Source organism: Ranitomeya variabilis, chromosome 2 (genome assembly GCF_051348905.1).
Source record: "Ranitomeya variabilis isolate aRanVar5 chromosome 2, aRanVar5.hap1, whole genome shotgun sequence".
Lineage (NCBI taxonomy): Eukaryota > Metazoa > Chordata > Amphibia > Anura > Dendrobatidae > Ranitomeya > Ranitomeya variabilis.
Genome location: NC_135233.1, coordinates 1,087,199,711 through 1,087,213,805, shown reverse-complemented (window position 1 = coordinate 1,087,213,805; position 14,095 = coordinate 1,087,199,711).

Below are 14,095 nucleotides of genomic sequence, written 5' to 3'. Positions count from 1 at the left end.
AACTTTATTCACAAAACCCCTTTAAAGACTTTCCCTTTTACATGGGCGCCCAGGGCCACGGACCGGGTCGCAGCCGCCGTGACAGATCCCTTTAAGTACCGGACCCGGTACCAGGTACCCCACGGCCCTGGCAGGCATTCCAGAAGTCGTCAGAAGGGAGTTTGCAGACATGGAGGCACGACATCCTCTTACTCCATGTAGTAGTCCCACCTCGGACTGGTACCCGAGAGGGTCCAAAGTCTACAATACCATAGAAAATGACTCGGTGTTATTAATGGTCAGTGGGAGCCTGAGACAGATTTTTCAGTTGACCCCAGTAGCTTATGCCCTTGGCTGTATTAGCGATTGATGCAGAATAAGCCCCCAAAAGTGATTAAACGTAATTCAAGTCCCCAGTGGGGGCCACCTGTCCTTTAGACCTAATGAAGTATTGTCCTGTCTTGATAGTTCAGTTGATGTATTTTTGTTCTGTCCTCACTAAATGAGGCAGGCTCATTGTAGCTATCCAGTCAGCTAAACCGCTATACCGGGTCCAATAAGGAGACTGTGGTTGACTCTGTGGTTTATTAAACGTAGTGGTATATTGATGCGGTGAAACTGTGAACAATGATATACATGGAATCAGTACATGGTATAGAACGATACATACTACACATGATAAACGTTATGCATGACATTTAGAAGGCTAGTAACTGAACTAGGAGTACAACTGGTTAGGCTAGGCTAATATAGAGCAGGAATTATCTACAGAGAACATAAAGACATACCGGCAATGCAATTGCAAGGGGCATGAAGTGCAAGCGTCCTTCCTTAACCCCTTCATGACCCAGCCTATTTTGGCCTTAATGACCTTGCCATTTTTTGCAATTCTGACCAGTGTCCCTTTATGAGGTAATAACTCAGGAACGCTTCAACGGATCCTTGCGGTTCTGAGAATGTTTTTTCGTGACATATTGGGCTTCATGTTAGTGGTAAATTTAGGTCGATAATTTCTGAGTTTATTTGTGAAAAAAACGGAAATTTGGCGAAAATTTTGAAAATTTTGCAATTTTCACATTTTGAATTTTTATTCTGTTAAACCAGAGAGTTATGTGACACAAAATAGTTAATAAATAACATTTCCCACATGTCTACTTTACATCAGCACAATTTTGGAAACAAATTTTTTTTTTGCTAGGAAGTTATAAGGGTTAAAATTTGACCAGTGATTTCTCATTTTTACAACAAAATTTACAAAACCATTTTTTTTAGGGACCACCTCACATTTGAAGCCAGTTTGAGGGTTCTATATGGCTGAAAATACCCAAAAATGACACCATTCTAAAAACTGCACCCCTCAAGGTGCTCAAAACCACATTCAAGAAGTCTATTAACCCTTCAGGTGTTTCACAGCAGCAGAAGCAACAAGGAGGGGAAAAATTAACATTTAGCTTTTTAGTCACAAAAATGATCTTTTCGCAACAATTTTTTTATTTTCCCAAGGGTAAAAGGAGAAACTGGACCACGAATGTTGTTGTCCAATTTGTCCTGAGTACGCTGATACCTCATATGTGGGGGTAAACCACTGTTTGGGCGCACGGCAGGGCTCGGAAGGGAAGGAGCGCCATTTGACTTTTTGAATGAAAAATTGGCTCCAATCTTTAGCGGACACCATGTCGCGTTTGGAGAGCCCCCGTGTGCCTAAACATTGGAGCTCCCCCACAAGTGACCCCATTTTGGAAACTAGACCCCCCAAGGAACTTATCTAGAAGCATAGTGAGCACTTTAAACCCCCAGGTGCTTCACAAATTAATCCGTAAAAATGAAAAAGTACTTTTTTTTTCACACAAATTTTCTTTTAGCCTCAATTTTTTCATTTTCACATGGGCAACAGAATAAAATGGATCCTAAAATTTGTTGGGCAATTTCTCCTGAGTACGCCAATACCTCATATGTGGGGGTAAACTACTGTTTGGGCACATGGTAAGGCTCGGAAGGGAAGGAGCGCCATTTGACTTTTTGAATGAAAAATTATCTCCATCGTTAGCGGACACCATGTCAGGTTTGGAGAGCCCCTGTGTGCCTAAACATTGGAGCTCCCCCACAAGTGACCCCATTTTGGAAACTAGACCCCCCAAGGAACTTATCTAGATGCATAGTGAGCATTTTAAACCCTCAGGTGCTTCACAAATTGATCCGTAAAAATGAAGAAGTACTTTTTTTTCACACAAAATTTCTTTTAGCCTCAATTTTTTCATTTTCACATGGGCAACAGGATAAAATGGATCCTAAAATTTGTTGGGCAATTTCTCCTGAGTACGCCGATACCTCATATGTGGGGGTAAACCACTGTTTGGGTGCACGGCAAGGCTTGGAAGGGAAGGCGCGCCATTTGACTTTTTGAATGGAAAATTAGCTCCAATCGTTAGTGGACACCATGTTGCGTTCGGAGAGCCCCTGTGTGCCTAAACGTTGGAGCTCCCCTACAAGTGACCCCATTTTGGAAACTAGACCCCCCAAGGAACTAATCTAGATGTATAGTGAGCACTTAAAACCCCCAGGTGCTTCACAGAAGTTTATAACGCAGAGCCATGAAAATAAAAAAATATTTTTCTTTCCTCAAAAATGATTTTTAGCCCGGAGTTTTTTATTTTCCCAAGGATAATAGGAGAAATTGGACCCCAAATGTTGTTGTCCAGTTTGTCCTGAGTACGATGATACCCCATATGTGGGGGTAAACCACTGTTTGGGCGCACGGCAGGGTTCGGAAGGGAAGGCACGCCATTTGGCTTTTTGAATGGAAAATTAGCTCCAATCGTTAGTGGACACCATGTTGCATTCGGAGAGCCCCTGTGTGCCTAAACATTGGAGCTCCCCTACAAGTGACCCCATTTTGGAAACTAGACCCCCCAAGGAACTAATCTAGATGTATAGTGAGCACTTAAAACCCCCAGGTGCTTCACAGAAGTTTATAACGCAGAGCCATGAAAATAAAAAAATATTTTTCTTTCCTCAAAAATGATTTTTAGCCCGGAGTTTTTTATTTTCCCAAGGATAATAGGAGAAATTGGACCCCAAATGTTGTTGTCCAGTTTGTCCTGAGTACGATGATACCCCATATGTGGGGGTAAACCACTGTTTGGGCGCACGGCAGGGCTCGGAAGGGAAGGCACGCCATTTGGCTTTTTGAATGGAAAATTAGCTCCAATCATTAGTGGACACCATGTTGCGTTCGGAGAGCCCCTGTGTGCCTAAACATTGGAGCTCCCGCACAAGTGACCCAATTTTGGAAACTAGACCTCCCAACGAACTAATCTAGATGTGTGGTGAGCACTTTGAACCCTCAAGTGCTTCACAGAAGTTTATAACGCAGAGCCATGAAAATAAAAAATTATTTTTCTTTCCTCAAAAATGATTTTTTAACCCACAATTTTTTATTTTCCCAAGGGTAACAGGAGAAATTGGACCCCAAAAGTTGTTGTGCAGTTTCTCCTGAGTACGCTGATACCCCATGTGTGGGGGTAAACCACTGTTTTGGCACACGTCGGGGAGCGGAAGGGAAGTAGTGACGTTTTGAAATGCAGACTTTGATGGAATGGTCTGCGGGAATCATGTTACGTTTGCAGAGCCCCTAATGTGCCTAAACAGTAGAAACCCCCCACAAGTGACCCCATTTTGGAAACTAGACCCCCCAAGGAACTTATCTAGATGTGTGGTGAGCACGTTCAACCCCCAAGTGCTTCACAGAAGTTTACAACGCAGAGCCGTGAAAATAAAAAATAATTTTTCTTTCCTCAAAAAAGATGTTTTAGCAAGCAATTGTTTATTTTCACAAGGGTAACAGGAGAAATTGGACCCCAATATTTGTTGCCCAGTTTGTTGTGAGTACGCTGATACCTCATATGTGGGGGTAAACCACTGTTTGGGCGCACGTCAGCGCTCGGAAGGGAACTAGTGATATTTGAAATGCAGACTTTGATGGAATGGTCTGCGGGCGTCACGTTGCATTTGCAGAGCCCCTGATGTGCCTAAACAGTAGAAACACCCCACAAGTGACCCCATTTTGGAAACTAGACCCCAAAAGGATCTTATCTAGATGTGTGGTGAGCACTTTCAACCCCCAAGTGTTTCACATAAGTTTATAACGTAGAGCCGTGAAAATAAAAAATAATTGTTCTTTCCTCAAAATTATGTTTTAGCAAGTAATTTTTTATTTTTGCAAGGGTAACAGGAGAAATTGGACCCCAATAGCTGTTGCCCAGTTTGTCCTGAGTACGCTGGTATCCCATATGTGGGGGTAAACCACTGTTTGGGCGCACGTCGGGGCTTGGAAGGGAGGGCGCACCATTTGACTTTTTGAACGCAAGATTGGCTGGAATCAATGGTGGCGCCATGTTGCGTTTGGAGACCCCTGATGTGCCTAAACAGTGGAAACCCCTCAATTCTAACTTCAACACTAACCCCAACACACCCCTAACTCTAATCCCAACTGTAGCCATAACCCTAATCACATCCCTAACCCCAACACACCCCTAACCACAACCCTAACCCCAACACACCCGTAACCCTAAATCCAACCCTAATCCTAACCCTAATCCCAACCCTACCCACAACTGTAACCCCAACACAACCCTAACCCTATCCTTAACCCTAACCACAAGCCTAATCTTAACCCTATTTCCAACCCTAGCCCTAATTCCAACCCTAAGGGTACCGTCTCACATAACGATTTACCAACGATCACGACCAGCGATACGACCTGGCCGTGATCGTTGGAAAGTCATTGTGTGGTCGCTGGGGAGCTGTCACACAGACCGCTCTCCAGCGACCAACGATGCCAAGGTCCCGTGTAACCAGGGTAAACATCGGGTTACTAAGCGCAGGGCCGCGCTTAGTAACCCGATGTTTACCGTGGTTACCAGCGTAAAAGTAAAAAAAAAAACGTACATACTCACATTTCGGTGTCCTTCAGGTCCCTTGCCGTCTGCTTCCCGCTCTGACTGAGTGCCGCCGTACAGTGAGAGCAGAGCGCAGCGGTGACGTCACTGCTGTGCTGTGCTTTCACTTTCCGGCCGGCAGACAGTCAGAGCGGGAAGCAGACGGCAAGGGACCTGAAGGACACCGAAATGTGAGTACGTATGTTTTTTTTTTTCTTTTACGCTGGTAACCACGGTAAACATCGGGTTACTAAGCGCGGCCCTGCGCTTAGTAATCCGATGTTTACCCTGGTTACAAGTGAACGCATCGCTGGATAGCTGTCACACACAACGATCCAGCGATGACAGCGGGAGATCCAGCGACGAAAGAAAGTTCCAAACGATCTGCTACGACGTACGATTCTCAGCAGGGTCCCTGATCGCTGCTGCGTGTCAGACACAGCGATATCGTATGGATATCGCTGGAACGTCACCGATCGTACCGTCGTAGCGATCAAAGTGCCACTGTGAGACGGTACCCTAACTCTAATTCCATCCCTAACCCTAAGGCTATGTGCCCACTTTGCGGATTCGTGTGAGATTTTTCCGCACCATTTTTGAAAAATCCGCAGGTAAAAGGCACTGCGTTTTACCTACGGATTTACAGCGGATTTCCAGTGTTTTTTTGTGCGGATTTCACCTGCGGATTCCTATTGAGGAACAGGTGTAAAACGCTGCGGAATCCGCACAAAATTGACATGCTGCGGAAAATACACAGCGTTTCCGCACGGTATTTTCCGCACCATGGGCACAGCGGATTTGGTTTTCCATAGGTGTACATGGTACTGTAAACCTGATGGAAAACTGCTACGAATTCGCAGCGGCCAATCCGCTGCGGATCCGCGGCCGATCCGCTGCGGATCCGCGGCCGATCCGCTGCGGATCTGCGGCCGATCCGCTGCGGATCCATGGCCGATCCGCTGCGGATCCGCGGCCGATCCGCTGCGGATCCGCGGCCGATCCGCGGCAATCCGCTGCGGATTCGCAGCCAAATCCGCACTGTGTGCACATGCCCTAACCCTACCCCTAACCCTAACCCTAATTCTAACCCTAATTCTAACCCTAGTTCTAACCCTAACCCTAGCAGAAAAAAAACAAATAATATTTTATTTATTTTTATTATTGTCCCTATGGGGGTGATAAAGGGGGGGGTCATTTACTTATTTTTTTATTTTGATCACTGTGATAGGCTATATCGCAGTGATCAAAATACTTCTGAAATGAATCTGCCAGCCGGCAGATTCGGTGGGCGCAGTGCGCATGCGCCCGCCATATTGGAAAATGGCGGCGCCCATGGAGAAGCCGGACGGACACCGGGAGGCCCGGTAAGTATGAAGGGGGGGTGATCGGATCACGGGGGGGGGACCGGAACACAGGGAGGGGGCACCGGAGCACGGGGGCAGCGGACAGGAGGACGGAGGAGCGGACAGGACGAATTAGGGGGGCGGCCACGTAACGGAGCACTGGGGGGGCGATCGGTGGGGTGGGGGGGAGGCAGATTAGGTTTTCCAGCCATGGCCGATGATATTGCAGCATCGGCCATGGCTGGATTGTAATATTTCACCGTTTTTTTGGGTGAAATATTACAAATCGCTCTGATTGGCAGTTTCACTTTCAACAGCCAATCAGAGCGATCGTAGCCATGAGGGGGTGAAGCCACCCCCCCTGGGCTGAAGCACCACTCCCCCTGTTCCTGGAGATCGGGTGAAATTGGAGTTAACCCTTTCACCCGATCTGCAGGAGCGCGATCCCTCCATGACGCATACGCTGCGTCACAGGTCGGGAAGGCACCGACTTTCATGACGCAGCGTATGCGTCAAAGGTCGGGAAGGGGTTAAAAGGCAAACTGAAGAAAGTGAAAGGAAACTGGAGGGAAATGTGGGCTGAGCTACCATAATGCATTGCAAGGGAGGAGAATCAGACATGAATAATGCAAAACAGAAAAATAGAACTGTAAACATATCTCTGACCGCTAGAGGGAGCCAAAGCACTACAAATAAAGGTATGAATATATCAAGTCCTGTATACTGGATGAGAAACTGCAAATTATGCAAACAGATAATTGGAGGTAACAAATTAGATGGCGGAGACAGAACACTCCCCGTCTGACATCAACGGATGTCACTACTCCTTTCTTCCGAAGGCAACAATAGGACCAGTTCAGATACCGGTCTGGAAAATGTCTTAGGTTCATTCCCTTTGGTCATCCTTAGTTCAACTTTGCGGACGTTGCCGTCCTTGCTGGGGAACGTTGCGGTAACTCGCTCGACCAAGTGGCCACTGGTTCCGGTGAATTTGACAGTCTTTCACAAGAACAAGGTCACCTACATTCAGATTAGGTTTAGTAGATTGCCACTTCGTACGTGGCTGCAGGGTAGACAAATATTGTTTGCGCCACCTGTCCCAGAAAGTATTTGCAAGACTTTGTACCTGTCTCCATTGGCGCTTGTAGAGGTCCTTAGTGTCGAATCCTCCTGGAGGGGCACTGGACAGTCCCATTTTCTGGGAAGTAGAATAGCTGGAGTCAATAGCAAGGGCTCCTCAGGGTAGTTAGGAACTGGAACCAAGGGTCTGTAATGCCACTGCTTCGGATGAACTGATCTCCTGATACGTAGCACTCTGTTATTGACATAAAAGTAGAATCGCCTGGTTTCGTTGTGGATATATCCCAGGACTACTTTGCTGTCTGAGTAGAACTTGGTCTGTGTCAGGTCGATATCCATTTCGGATGTGATGAACTCCGCTAACTCAACAGCTAGGACTGCGGCACAAAGCTCTAACCTGGGTATAGTGTGCTCTGGTTGTGGTGCGAGTTTGGCCTTTCCCATAATGAAACCAATGTGGCACTGACATTTGGAGTCTACAGTTTTGAGGTAGGCAACAGCGGCAATTGCTTTGACGGAAGCATCTGCAAATACGTACAGTCTTTGGCTCTGTATCTCGGTAGATGGCACAGGGGCGTATGGTCTTGGCACATTCAGGTTGGAGAGTGCCGCTAACGAGTTCTTCCACTCTTCCCACTGGATCCTCTTATCAGGTGGCAGAGGTGCATCCCAGTCAGATGTTTCCCTAGTTAAGTCTCTTAGTAGGGCCTTGCCTTGTATAGTAACAGGAGCTGCGAAACCCAAGGGATCGTACAGACTGTTGATGGTAGACAGGACGCCTCTACGTGTGAAAGGCCTTTCTTCCTGGTTGACCTGAAAGGTGAAAGTGTCTGACTGTAGATTCCAGAGAAGCCCAAGGCTGCGTTGCATTGGTGTGGGGTCTGACCCCAGGTCCAGGTCTCTGAGACCATTACATAGGTCCTGAGAAGGGAACGCTTCCATGAGTTCTTGGCTGTTTGAGGCTATTTTATGAAGCCTAAGGTTCGAGCAGGCAAGCATGTCCTGGGCTCTCCTGAGAAGACTGATGGCAGTCTCATTTGAAGGCATGGCTTTCAGACAGTCGTCGACATAAAAGTCCTTTTCTATGAATCGTCTGACATCTGCTCCGTATTCTGCTTCTCCTTCCTGAGCCGACCTTTTGAGTCCATAAATGGCGACTGCAGGGGAAGGACTGTTGCCAAAGATGTGCACTCTCATGCGATACTCTGTGACTTCTTTAGTAGGATCATTGTCTCTGTACCAGAAGAATCTTAGGAAGTTCCTGTCTCTCTCTCTCACAAGGAAACAATGGAACATTTGCTGGATGTCAGCGATGAAGGCAATGGAATCCTTACGGAAGCGCATAAGTACTCCCAGCAGTTTGTTATTGAGGTCTGGTCCTGTCAGTAGAACGTCATTCAGGGAGACATCATTAAATTTAGCACTGGAATCAAACACGACTCTGATCTGGCCTGGTTTTTTAGGGTGGCATACTCCGAACATGGGTAGAAACCAGCATTCTTCAGAGTCTTTGAGAGTGGGAGCTAGTTCTGCGTGACAGTTTTCGAAAATCTTTGACATAAAGGAGAAAAAGTGATCTTTCATCTCTGGTTTCTTTTGCAGATTACGTTTGAGAGAGGAGAAACGTTGTAATGCCTGATTTCTGTTGTTCGGTAGACGTGGTCTGTGGGTTTTGAAGGGAAGAGGTGCGACCCAGCTGTTGGTCTGACATCTTTAACGAGTCCCTTGTCCATTACCTCTAAGAACAACTTGTCCTCTACCGACATTGCCACTTGGTTGTCCTGCTTAGTTCTCTGGAAGACTGTGCACCCTAACTGATCCTCATAGCTTCCCGACACTATGCTGCTGTCGTGAGTAAAGTCTATTAAATGGTTGGGCAGTTGGATGCTGTGTGGCAGTTCCCTGACATGGAACTCATTGTTACAAGGTTGAAACAGAGATGGTCGTCCTTTCTCCAATGTATTTGTCAGCATGCTTGTCACAGAAGATGGGGCGTGCATGCGTCCCAAGCATACGTTGCCAATTATGACCCATCCTAGGTCTAGCTTTTGGGCATAGGGAGCATTGTGGAGTCCATTGATATGACGTCTCACTTTATGAACCTGCAGGATATCTCTCCCCAATAGCAGAATTATCTGGGCCTGATGGTCGAGTTCTGGTATAAGGTGTGCTATTCGTTTTAAGTGAGCGTGATGGATTGCTACATCTGGCGTAGGGATTTCAGATCTGTTGTCTGGGATCTGGTTACATTCGATGATCATAGGTAGCGGTAGGCAGAATTGTCCGTCTAATGCCTCGATTTGGTAGTCAGTAGCTTTCCTGCCTGCTGTTGTCACAGTACCTGCACATGTCTTTAATGAGTAGGGAGTGCTTGGCCCTTTGATGTTGAATAGGTCAAAGAATGTTGATCTTGCCAAGGATCGATTACTTTGATCATCCAAGATAGCATACAGTCTTACAGCTTGGTCTCTATGGCCTTTTGGGTATACTCTGACAAGGCATATTTTTGAACAGGACCTACTGTCTATTGTCCCTTTGCAGACCTCGGTACATTGTGAAGTGATCTCTGGCGTAGCTGTATCAGTGTTCCTTTCCTCCCCGCCATGCTCACTGTCAGCTGGCGTGTTTTGTGCACTCCATGGAGCCGGGCCAGGGTGTAGAGCAGTGTTATGGTCTGTGGTGCCACATTCTGTGCATTTTACACTGACCTTGTGCAGCGCCCCAGAGTCCTGGTCGTTGCAGTACTGTGGCTCCGCCACTATGGGGAGCCATGGTGCGTCTGATGGCACTGAAGGAGTTCATCTGACCAGGTATCACAGACACCAATACATTTCACAGCCGGGCCTCCGGGGGGAGCTAAGGGTTCTATTCACTAGGCCACTCCCCACCATAGTGGGTAAACTGGGGGTCAGGCAGGAAGTGAGAAGAGAAGCTGACTGGGTTGGAACCAGGCAAAACCTTGTGGCAGAGGGTGTTGCGGGGGAAGATACAGTAGGGTCTCTGTCAGGGGTGGGATCCTGACAGAGGCTTGGCAACTTGAACGAACGTAACGGGACCGTGCCTGCTCAGGATAGCGGCGGTGCCCAAGAAAGGATCAGAAGCGAGATAGATTGTGCTGAGTGAGAAACGAGATCATAGCAATAGGAGAATACCAGTAGGAGTCGTGCTGTAAGACCAAAGCAACATCCTACTGAGGCGCACAGCCGGCGGCCGGAACGCCGAGAGAGTATCATAATATCCAGCTTCAAGCAATACTCTAAACAGCGGCAGGACAGTCAGTCTAAGGCGGGCTGTCTAACTCAAATCACCTATGCAGTCTTGGGGGGCAACTTGTGGAGAGGGGCGACTCTAGGGTCCCGGAAGAGCTCCGAGCCTACCCGTCAAACGGGTGCCGTCCCGACCAGAACATCAGGGAGGGACGGAGGATTAGCAGAACATCATCTAATCGAGTTGTGAGGGAACTTAAGAAACAGACACAACAGTTGTGGGGTACTTTCCGTAAGCACAGCAGGGAAGGACTACAACACATAGCGCTAGGGGGAAGGCACAGATTTCCACCTGCAAAGAGAACTCTGGAGGTGCCATTAGACCGGCCGGACTTGCGCAGCCTGGTGAACCGTATTCCGGACTGAGGACCCAGAGATCTTCAGTAAAGAGGTAAAGAGACTGCAACCTGGTGTCCTCGTTATTTACCGCGACCTGCACCCCACAACTGCACCATTACCGTCACCACCATCTACATCTACCTACCTATTCACTGTGCGCCCCACGGCAGGGTCACGGACCGGGGCCTAGCCGCCGTGACAACCCCAGAGCAGAGACTCAGAGGCCCGGTACCGGGTACCCCTCGGCCCTGCGGCGGTGGGGGCGCTACACTTGCAATCCTTGGCGAGATGAGTTGTGGACGAGCAGCACTTGTAGCAGATACCGTTCTCTTTCAGAAAGCTTCTGCGGTCTGGCATAGATTTTCCTCTGAAGGCTCTGCATTTCAGGAGAGGATGAGGCTTCTGATGAAGTGGGCACTGCTTGTCAGGGTCCTGCACCTTTGTCTCTGATTGGGAGCAGCCAGCAGACCTGTAATTAGAACCTGGAGAAGAAACATAAGTCTTGTGTACTGCCACAGATGTTCTGCGTGGATTTGCAGGTGGTGACGGTGTGGCATATGGCATCGCAAAGTCAAAGCTGGGATCGTTTCTAATTCTCGCTTGTTGGTGTATAAAGTCTACAAAAACGGAGAAGGGAGGAAATGGAACACTGTGTTTGTATTTGTACATGGAACCATGTGTGAGCCACCTCTCCTGTAGATTGTAGGGCAACTTCTGGACTATAGGGTTAACACCTCTGGCTGTGTCGAGAAATGCAAGTCCCTGTAGGTCGTCTTCATATTTGGCAACTTGGACTTCCTTTAGTAGGTCGCTTAGCTCTCTAAGTTTCTGGAGACCTTTGTTAGATATTTTAGGAAAGTCATCGATTCTTTTGAACAATGCTCTTTCTATTACTTCTGCTGAGCCGTAACACTCATCCAGCCTCTTCCAGATCTCTTTGAGGCCGGTCTCAGGGTGGTTTATATTAATGTCTCTGATTCTTACTGCGTGTTTGACTGACTCTTCTCCCAGGTATTTGACTAACAGGTCTATCTCTTCCCTGTGTTGTAGCCCCAAGTCTCTAATGACATTTTGGAAGGAAGCTTTCCAAGCTCTGTAACCTTCAGCTTGGTCAGTGAATTTCATGAGTCCCTTGGCAACCAGTTCACGTCGTGTGAAGAACTTGGCAAATTCTGTTGTGAACCGGTTGTCAGCAGAGTAAGCTGGTGATGGGTCGCCCTGATAGTGATGTGAGGTGCGTTCATACCTGTTAGTGTCCTCAGGGTGGCGCCAGCCGGTGTCGTATTGCTTCGGTCTGACGTACGGTGTGTCAGCAGGGTGATCCACATTGGTTACCTGGTGAGGGGCAAGGTAGTCATTAGCAGAGTTGTTTTGTCTCACGTTTTCGAGTTTGTTTCTGTCCTGGAGCTGAGCCTCGTGATGACTCTCGCTCACTTCGCTGGAGACGTCGTATTCTCGTTTTGGTGCTGGTTCAGGGTTATAGTTTGGATCGGGAAGTTCATTAACATACTGAGATGTGCGTTGTGTTGAGTCTTGTAGTGGAAACTCCAGACTCGACGTACTGCTTTGGCTATGCAGCTTGGGACTTTGCGCGGCTTCTAGCAATTCCGCTTCAGCGAGGGCTGCGGCAGCTTCCCTTTTTGCTGCTAGGCTTTCTAAGGCGGCATCCACGCGTGCCTTTTCTAACTGCGTCCTTCTCTCTTGGTCGGCTCTCTCATCATCTATGCGTGCCTTTTCTAATTTAAGTTGCATCTCTTGGTCAGCAAAGCTCGCTCGTATTTTGGCGGCTTCAGCATTTGCGCGGGCAATGGCGACCGCGCTGCTGATGGATGTTGTCTTTGAGGAGATGGAAGTAACAGATCTTGTTCTATGCGATTTGTGAGACATGGTGTCTTGGGAAAGTGCTTGGCTGTGCAGAGATTGCTGTAGCTGTATTTAGTCTCTGAGTAGCCGGTGACTTGAATCCCACTAGTTGGATGGCTGCCGTTTCACTGTTCTGTCCTCACTAAATGAGGCAGGCTCATTGTAGCTATCCAGTCAGCTAAACCGCTATACCGGGTCCAATAAGGAGACTGTGGTTGAGTCTGTGCTTTATTAAACGTAGTGGTATATTGATGCGGTGAAACTGATATACATGGAATCAGTACATGGTATAGAACGATACATACTACACATGATAAACGTTATGCATGACATTTAGAAGGCTAGTAACTGAACTAGGAGTACAACTGGTTAGGCTAGGCTAATATAGAGCAGGAATTATCTAGAGAAAAACATAAAGACATACCGGCAATGCAATCGCAAGGGGGATGAAGTGCAAGCATCCTTCCTTGAAAGGCAAACTGAAGAAAGTGAAAGGAAACTGGAGGGAAATGTGGGCTGAGCTACCATAATGCATTGCAAGGGAGGAGAATCAGACATGAATAATGCAAAACAGAAAAATAGAACTGTAAACATATCTCTGACCGCTAGAGGGAGCCAAAGCACTACAAATAAAGGTATGAATATATCAAGTCCTGTATACTGGATGAGAAACTGCAAATTATGCAAACAGATAATTGGAGGTAACAAATTAGATGGCGGAGACAGAACAATTTTGTTATTTTGACCTAGTGATCTAGTCAGTTGCTGATCCACTGAGTAAGTATCTAGCCAGTTGGTGGTCCACTGAGTAAGTATCTAGACAGTTGGTGGTCCACTCAGTAAGTATCTAGACAGTTGGTGGTCCACTGAGTAAGTATCTAGCCAGTTGGTGATCCACTGAGTAAGTATCTAGACAGTTGGTGGTCCACTGAGTAAGTATCTAGACAGTTGGTGGTCCAGTGAATACAGGAATCTATAGCTTGGAGAGTCTCCCTTGACAATGTCTAAAATATAACCTTTATTAATTCATTATAAAAAGTTTATCAACCCCAGACATAACATAAGAAAATGTGATACACAATTGCAGTAAACACATACATAAAGTGCTTGTGCTCAACCAGTGCTCAGTAAAAGAATGGTTTGGTCTCACCCATCCGTAGACTTCTGTTGGTAGAAGGATCACATGCAACAGGAGCAATTAATAGATGTGTATGGGGGAAAGTTTCCCATACTCCCTGTCGTGCCCCAGCATTGCTCCTGTCCTTACAAGGATGATACCCAAGTATAA